Genomic DNA, 8,441 nt, shown 5'->3' on the forward strand with positions numbered 1-8,441 from the left:
TGGCAGTATTTCTAAACTGCTATGGGCTTCCCCGGTGGCTCAGCTGGTAAAGAATCTGCCTGCCAATGCAGGAGACGCAAGAGACGCAGGTTTGTTCCATCCCTGGATTGGGAAGATCCCCTGGAGAAGGAAATGGTAATCCACTCTAGTGTTCTTGCTTGGAAAGTTCCATGGACAGAGGAGTCTGGTGGGTTGCAATCCCTGGGGTCACAAAATGTCAGGCATGACTGACTGCCCATGCACACAGGCACTAAATCCCTATGGCCCAGCATCTCCATTCTATATCAGACACCTGCCAGCTTCCACCTCAGGTCCTCCAGCCTCACCTTGCTGTGAAGCCCTTGGCTACTTTCTTTTCCTTTTCAAGTACAACCTACGGACACCTCCCATCACCGTTACCCCCACCCAGGTCTTCTCTGCTATCCCTTGAGGTCTGAGACCATGAGGGTTGAAACCGATACCCACACATTTGTAACCCAAAATGCAGAGGAATTAACATACTTGGGCCTAACTTTTGATGATGGCAGGTGGTAACCAGTGGACACATTCTCCGCCATTCCTCATCCTGGATGGGCTGTCACGAGTCCCGTTCATTATAAAGCCTCTTGCAAGAGGGTCCCACCGGCCCAGCAATCAGATGCTTTTGGCAGGCTGTAGCCAGTTCAGAAACTCACCCTCATATTGGCTCTCTTGCCTTCCCTGCCTCACTTCCCTTCCCCTCAGTCTTTTTCTTTTTTTTTTTTTAAACTGTTTATTTGGCTGTGTCTTAGTTGCAGCATGCAGGATTTTCCTTGCATCATGTGGGATCTTTCATTGCAGTGCGTGGATTTTGTAGTTGCAGAGGGCAGGCTTAGTTGCTGCGCGGCATCTGGGATCTTAGTTCCCCAACCAGGGATCAAACCCACATCCCCTGCACTGCAAGGTGGGTTCTTAACCACTGGACCAGCTCGGAAGTCCCTCGTTTTTAAGTCTTTATTGAATTTGTTACAGTATTACTTCTGTTTTATGTTTTTGCTGAGAGGCATGTGCTATCTTACAAGTCACACCCCCTGCATTGCAAGGCGGATTCTTAAGCACTGGCCCACCAGGGGAGTCTCTACCCTCACTCTTGATTCCCTGTGATTTCACACTCTGGTTAAGAAATACCACCTAAGCTGTGACCTCAGGCTGTTTCTGGAGAGCCCAGGCAAAGATACACTCCCGGCTACCTTTCAGAAACAGAGCTACAACTGCACTGCCAGATGTTTATAACATTGTTATTATTTTTAAAAGAACTAGCTGTTTTATTGTTTATTTTTTGGCCATGCTGTGGGGTGTGCAGGATCTTCTCTGATCAGGGATAGAACCTGCGCCCCTGCAGTAGAATTGGAGTCTTAACCACTGGACTGCCAGGAAAGTCCCTATAACGCTATTCATAGCAGCCCTCTTCGCAGTAGCCCCAAACAGGAAACCATTAGTAGTAGCATGGATAAATATGTCAGAGTACATTCAAATCCTGGAGTCCTGCCTGTACTGCAAAGGAAATGAACAAATTACTACCATGCCCCAACCTGGATAGACCTTATAGACATAATATTGAACAAAATAAGCTGAATGTGATATAACATTCTCGGCTAAACTAATGTATGATGCTATAAGTTAAGACAGAGGTGTCTTGGAGGTGGTGACTGGTGAGGGGCAAGGGAGGGAATCTGGGGTGTTGTTGGTGTTCTGTTTCTTGATCTGGGTGTATGAATATGTTCAGTTTGTGAAAATTCATCAAGCAAAACACTTAGGATGTGTGCAATATTTCATACGTAGGTTGTGCTCACTTCAATAAGAATAGGACATTAAGCATGTCCTTTGCAGCGTCCCTGGATGGGACAGGATCTGAGCTGGGGTGTCCTTGGGCCAGTTCTTTTTCCACCAGCTCCTCAAGGGTGTTGAACCTGCTCGGTACCTCCCTACCTGTTCTGGCCTTAACCCCCTTTCTCCTGCTACTTACATTCCAGCCTGGGTGGCTGCTCAGGCAGACCGTTTTTTCTTGGTTTCTGCCATCCTGATCCCAAACCACTCCCTAAGTCTCCAGCATCTCCTTGTGGGTGGTTCTAGGTGGCCATTCTGTTTCTGTCTCATGGGGCTGTCTCTGCCTCTCCATGCTTTCTGTCTCCAGTCTCCGCACGCCCCTGGACAGCCACTGCCCATGTCTAGCCCTAACACTGGTTGGACCCGGGCAGGAGTCCAAACAAAGGCTCCACATACGCATGCCTAAATATTTAGTTTAAATCCCAGCTCCTAAGGTCACTATGGAATAGACAATGAAGAAAGCACAGTTAGAGGAAAACCAGGACACTGTCCTTGGTGACCTGAGGCCACCAACTTTAAGTGAAAGCATTGTCTCTTCTAGTTTCCCAGGGCAGGGGTTATGACTGCCCCCATGCACATGTACACACACACACATTTACCACTCCTTAGCCCAGCATCTTCTGGCCTTGGGAGGGGGGCCCTTGTATTACTCTTGCCCCTCTCTCGCAGTTCACCTTTGTTCAGCTAGTTACCAAACTTTAAAATATTCTGTGAGACTGAAATTAAAAACAACATCTTTGTATTCTGGGCTGGTGACATTCTGGCTCTCTCTGGTGTGAGGGTCCATGGCAGGGACCCCTGTGCCCAAAGCTGAGGGCTCAGCCTGCACATTCGGTGCTTCTAGAATGATCACATGAAGGGTGTGTCAGGACACCAAGCCCTCGCCCACTCTGCGGTCCCTATCTCGGTCTCCACTCCCGGAGCTCTGACTTCTCCATCCTCCACACCAGCCTCGCCCGTACTCTCCACCACCCACTCTTTCCTCCAGGCTGACGGCCGCTTCTTCGTCACCCCACGATTTCTCCAAAATGCAAATCAAATCTCTTTCCCCCATCCCAAAGTCTCCCTGCTCAGTTTCAGCAGGGAGGCCATTTATTTTTTTATTAAAAAAATTTTTTTTAAAGAACAGGTTTCTTTTTCTTTTTTTAAAAAAATATGTATTTATGTGTTTTTGTCTTCACTGGGTCTCCATTGCTGTGCTTTCTCTAGTTGCAGCAAGCAGGAGCTGCTCTCCAGCTGCGACGCACAGTCTTCTCCTTGCAGTGGCTTCTCTCGATGAGGAGCACGGGCTCTAGGCAAGCAGGCTTCGGCAGCTGCAGCAGGCGGGCCCAGTAGTTGTGGCACACAGGGTTTGTTGCTCCAAGGCATGTGGGATCTTCCTGGACCTGGGATCGAACCCATTCTCCTGCCCCTGGCAGGCGGATTCTTAACCACTGGACCACCGGGGAAATCCAGGGAGGCCATTTGACTAACAGTCCAAACTGGGACCGTTTGAAAATGCAAGGGGGTGCTATTAGTAATTAAAGCAGGATGAGAGGGCGTTAACTGAGCAATCTGGGATGTGCGGTCACCTTCCTTAGAGCCGCTGTGCCAGGCTCTGCATGCTTAGATGTCGGTCCCCATCTTGCCTTGCCCATGCCATCTGCTTGGCCCGCTCCCCCTCACACACACCTTCCTGCTTCTGTGTTGCTCGTGAGGCAGCCTGCTCCCCACCTTCTCCAGGAAGACCTCCTGGTCCCCAGACGGGACCACGTGCCTCTTCTGTGCCCACTGTGCCCCTCTCCTTACTGCTCCCCTCCCTGCTGGACCAGATGCTCCTCATAGGCAATCGCGCCCTTTTCCCAGCACACAGTAGGTCCTCAGTGTGGGTTCCCAAGCATCTGACTGGGAACTCAGAGATGCAGCTTCCAGCCCCAGTCCTGCTCCTGACTTCTAAGCCAGATGAGTCACTGACCATCTGTGCAGGGGAGGGCGTGGGAACGGGTCATGATCCCTCAGTGCCACAGCCATTCTGGGGGGCAGCTTGCCCAGCGCCTGGGGTTCCTGGGCCCACTGGTTGGAAGAGGGAAAAAGAGGGGTAGGGTGACCTGCTGGGGAGTCTGGGACTCTCACGTCGTCCTGTGTTACCCATGGTCTCCCCTGAGACCCCCACAGGCACAGCCCTGTGTAGCCCCCTGTTGGAGGTGGTGAGGGCTGTGAGTAACAGGGATCAGTAGAGAACATGAGAAGTTGTGGCTTGGGCCTCTGCTCTGGAATTTGACTCTGCTCTCCCTCCTGGTTGTCCCAGTCCCAAATCTTGCCAGGTGAGCTTCCTGGACCAGGACACCTTCGCCCTGGCCTTCTCTCAAGGACACCTGCCATCCCAAAAGACACCACCAGAGGGCAGCCTCCTGACCTTGGGGTGGACCCTGTAGCCTGCCTCCCTCTCATACATCAAGGAAATCATGCCCCGGCGAATCCTGTCCTAAGGGGTTGGGACGGGGTGGCCAGGCTTCTTGGGAAAGGACCTAGCCTCTCTTGGAGTCAGCTGGGAGCCAGGGAAGTCCTTCCCAAGGGCTGTGCCTGCTTCCCTCTTCTGCTGCCTGTCCTGGCCCTAGACATGGAGGGGAGGCCCCAGGGGCTGTGGGTGCTGGCCTGGGTCAGGAAACTCATAGTGAAACCAGAGAGATCTCGTAGTGAAATTCATTCCGCGCAGCACACCTGCCTCGGGGCAGGGCTGGGGAAGGACGGGAGGCGATAGAGCCTCTGCAGTGGTGGTGGTGTGGGGAGGGCCCAGGGCCTTATCTGATGGGCCCTGGCCTTTCTCACAGCAGAGTGGAGCTGCCCTGACAGGCCGACCACAGCCTGGTGGGCAGGGGCTCTGTGGGCCCCGTGGGCCCAGCTTCCCCACCTGCCCAAAACGCAGGGAGGCAGTGAGGCTGAGAAAGGTGCGGGCGGAGGAGTGGGCGCTGCAGGAGGGGAGCGGGCACCATGGGCCTGGGCGCTTAGGCGGGTCCCTCAGAGACCTGGTGCCTTAAAACACAGAGATAGGTCAAAACCAGTTACTACTAAATATTGGGGCAATCTAGGCATGTACTTGTAGCAAACTAACGCTTTTAACGTGGAAACAAGAGTTTGGCATCACCAGATACTTCTGAATTTGAGACTCACCAGCCCCTGGGACACTGCAGGATTTTATTATTTAATGGGCAGGGACTGTCCTCAGTCTTGCAGGCAGCTTAGGGGCCATGGTGGAATGTCACTGGGGGACCTCACAGAAAGTCTAAACATGGGACCCTGGACAGGACAGCTCTCTGGGTGCCCCCAACCTGGATCCCCCTCCTAAGGGGCCCTCCTTGTGCGGGAGGGTAGGGGTCTGTATCCCCTGGGTGGTGAGGGGTGATTCACTCTGGAAACGCAGGTCCATCTGCTTTTCCAGGGCCCTGTGCAGATGGGCCTGCTGGACCCTGGGTGCCCACAGAGAAGAGTCTGGAGAGCAGCTGTCTCAGTGTCAGAGGGATCTCCCCACCCCTGGCCCCTGGGTCACCCTCCTGGGACCACCTCTTTGGGCACAAAGCACCATCCACTCTGGGTGGGCTGGACTGAGATCTGCATTAGGGGAGGGCCTGAATCTGACCCCGCCCAGTCTGTTTCTGACATGAGTCACCAGTGGGGCTGGGGCCTCGGGCCCACTCAGCACCATCCCAGGGGACCTCAGGACCAGCATCTCTTTCCCAAGAGGAGGATGCCACGTTCCCTCAGGCCCACCTCACAGGAAGGAAGATGTGTGAAGTGAGGATTCCCAGGGCCTCAGCCGACTCCAGGCTGCCCATAGGGTCCAGGTCAGCCTGGCTAAGGGTGAGTCGTGCCGAGGTGGGAGGGGGCCAGGCACAAGATAGGTTCAGGGCGTTGTCTGGTGGTGGGGAGATGGGAATGGGCCTGGTGCTGTGTTGTCTCCCCATTTTTAAGGTGGAAAAGCTGTGGCATGGAGTGGAAATAGTCACGTAGCTGATAAGTGGGAAGCTGGGATAGTCAGATGTGGAAACTACGACCCCTGGGAGGCATGGGCCTCCTGGTCCTGAGCTGCTCCCTGGGGTCCGTCCTGGCATTCAGCCCAGCCTGTTGATTCATTGGCCTTTCTATAAAGAATGTTATCATGTCTTCTTGCCACCCCGGAGTAAAATTCATAGGTAGTGTAACCTACAGTCAAATTTAATAAAAATGAACATAATGCCCGAACTTTAAAACTAGAGAGAAATAAAGGGGATGTAAATTGTAACTTCACAATGTGTGTCTGATTTGAAAAATGCTTGCGTATGCCCTACAGAGCACTCAGTTACCGGTTGTGTAGAATCGTGGAGGCTGCGGCAGCTGTAGACCAGACTGAGCTCGGAGCATCCTTCCAGGCTCAGATGGCTGCAGGAGCCACAGCTTAGGGATGGCAAATTTCCAAAATGACAAACAACTCTGCTTTTTATATTTTATATATTTTAAATTTTTTGTTGGAGTATAGTTGGTTTACAATGTTGTGTTAGTTTGAGGTGTGCAGCAAAGCAAATCAGCCACACACACATATATATCCACTCTTGTTTAGATTCCTTCCCCCTCTATACAGAACGGGCTTCCCTGGTGGCTCAGACGGTAAAGCGTCTGTCTGCAGTGCAGGAGACCCGGGTTCGATCCCTGGTTTGGGAAGATCCCCTGGAGAAAGAAATGGCAGCCCACTCCAGTATTCTTGCCTGGAAAATCCCATGGATGGCGGAGCCCGGCAGGCTACTGTCCATGGGGTCGCAAAGAGTCGGACACGACTGAGCGACTTCACTTTCACTTTCTATATAAAACACCGAGTAGAGTTCCCTGTGCTACACAGCAGCTCCCAATCAGTTTTATTTAAAACTTTTTAAGGTTTATTTTCCAATTTTTGGCCATATCCTGTGGCATGTAGGATCTTAGTTCCCTGACCAGGGATCAAGTCTGTGCCCTCTGCATTGGAAGTCAGAGTCTTAACCACTGGACTACCAGAACAAACAACTCTTGATAAACATCCAAATGAAGCAAGGACGCGTTTTCCCAGGATTGTCACGCTTGTTGCATCCTAGGAAATTCTGTATTTGGAAACCGTGTAAAACGAAAGCAGTTTCCAGACTTCTCATCGTTACCGAGAGAGTCTTCACCTTCGCCAGGAACTCCTCAGCCTTGGTGCTACTGCTGTGCTATGGTGCATTGTGGGATGTTAGCAGCGTCCCTGGCCTCCATCCACTAGAGGTCAGGAGCACTCCCACCCCAGGTGATGAGCAGAAGTGGGACCAGACATTGCCAGAGGTTCCCTGAGGGGCAGAACCACCCCCACCAGAGTGTCCCGTGTGATATTCAGACGCTGTGTGGGCACAGGACGACTTGCCGCTGGGCAGGATGGCCCCCACACCCAGCCCCCAGCCCCACCCCCGCTCCTCGACAATGCCCGTAGCACTGTCACTGCATGACACCCAGTGTTTCCCTCCATTTCTCAGACACCCCCTGGGAGAAGCACAAGAACTACCAGGGCTCTCACCCAGCTGGCTCTCTGATCTGGAAGGGCAGCCAGGCCCCTTCCAAACAGAAGCCCCTTCCACTTTCCCACAAACACTGTAAGACCTATGTCCGGACTTCTCCCTCGGGCCCAGTCACCACTGCCTCCCTGGCCCCTGCAGGGACAGCTGACCCATCCCACCCATGGCCCTCAGGGTCCTTGTTGCTCCAGCCTCGCCCACCTGCCCCTCCCATGTCTCCCTCCCAGCAGCTCGGGGTCTCATCCTTCTCGGGGCCCTTTCCTCTGCATTAGCCTGGAATTCTATCCGCACCTCTGGTCTGGAGGAGCTTTCTCAGCCTAGGGGTCTTCTCCAGGGAGCCCTCCACCAGAGCCTCTCCCCAGCATCACCTGGGCCAGTATTTGCTTCCACATGTCCCAGCCCCCAGGGCCAGCATTGTCAGAGTATGACTCCCAAGGAGGTGATGTGGCTGAGACCGCAACTCAGTTCAGGCTTCGTTTCATCTGCTGAGGCCTCTAGTGCCCCCCACCCCCCGCCAGAGACTGGAGGAGATGCCTGTTGAGGGGCAGCTCTGGGAGGGCAGTGGGCTACAGCCTGTGGGGTAGGGGAAGGACTTGGAGTCTCCCTGCCCAGAGCTTCTGCCCCTTCTCTCACAGGACCCTGGAATCTCTCCATCCACAGGTGTGTCTACTGGGGAAGGTCTACGCCGGTCCAAAGTGGGGCTAGGGCTGAGGACGAGCACTGGGGAGGCAGAGGGAAGCGGCCCGCCTCCAGTTCAGTTCCTGGCGTCTACCACTTGAGGAACCAGAACTTCCAGCACTTAAGGTGTCCCTGGGTCATGGGGCACGTCCTGGGGTGGCCTTCACCTCACTCCTCAACTCCCTGCAAGCCTGCTTGTCCCTGAGCAAGGTTCACGCCTTGCAAGTGGGCCAGGGCTGTGGACAGGGCAGAGAAGGGCTGTGGGCACCCCTGCCTGGCCACCTCTCAGCCCTTGGCAGAGACTGCATCCCATCCCGGGGGTGCTCTGGCTTCTGGGACACTCCTCTGTGTGGTGCAGATGGTGGGGGCTCAGGGAGGGTGCGCTTGTGG

This window comes from Capricornis sumatraensis, chromosome 20, assembly GCF_032405125.1.
Source record: "Capricornis sumatraensis isolate serow.1 chromosome 20, serow.2, whole genome shotgun sequence".
Taxonomy (NCBI): Eukaryota; Metazoa; Chordata; class Mammalia; order Artiodactyla; family Bovidae; genus Capricornis; species Capricornis sumatraensis.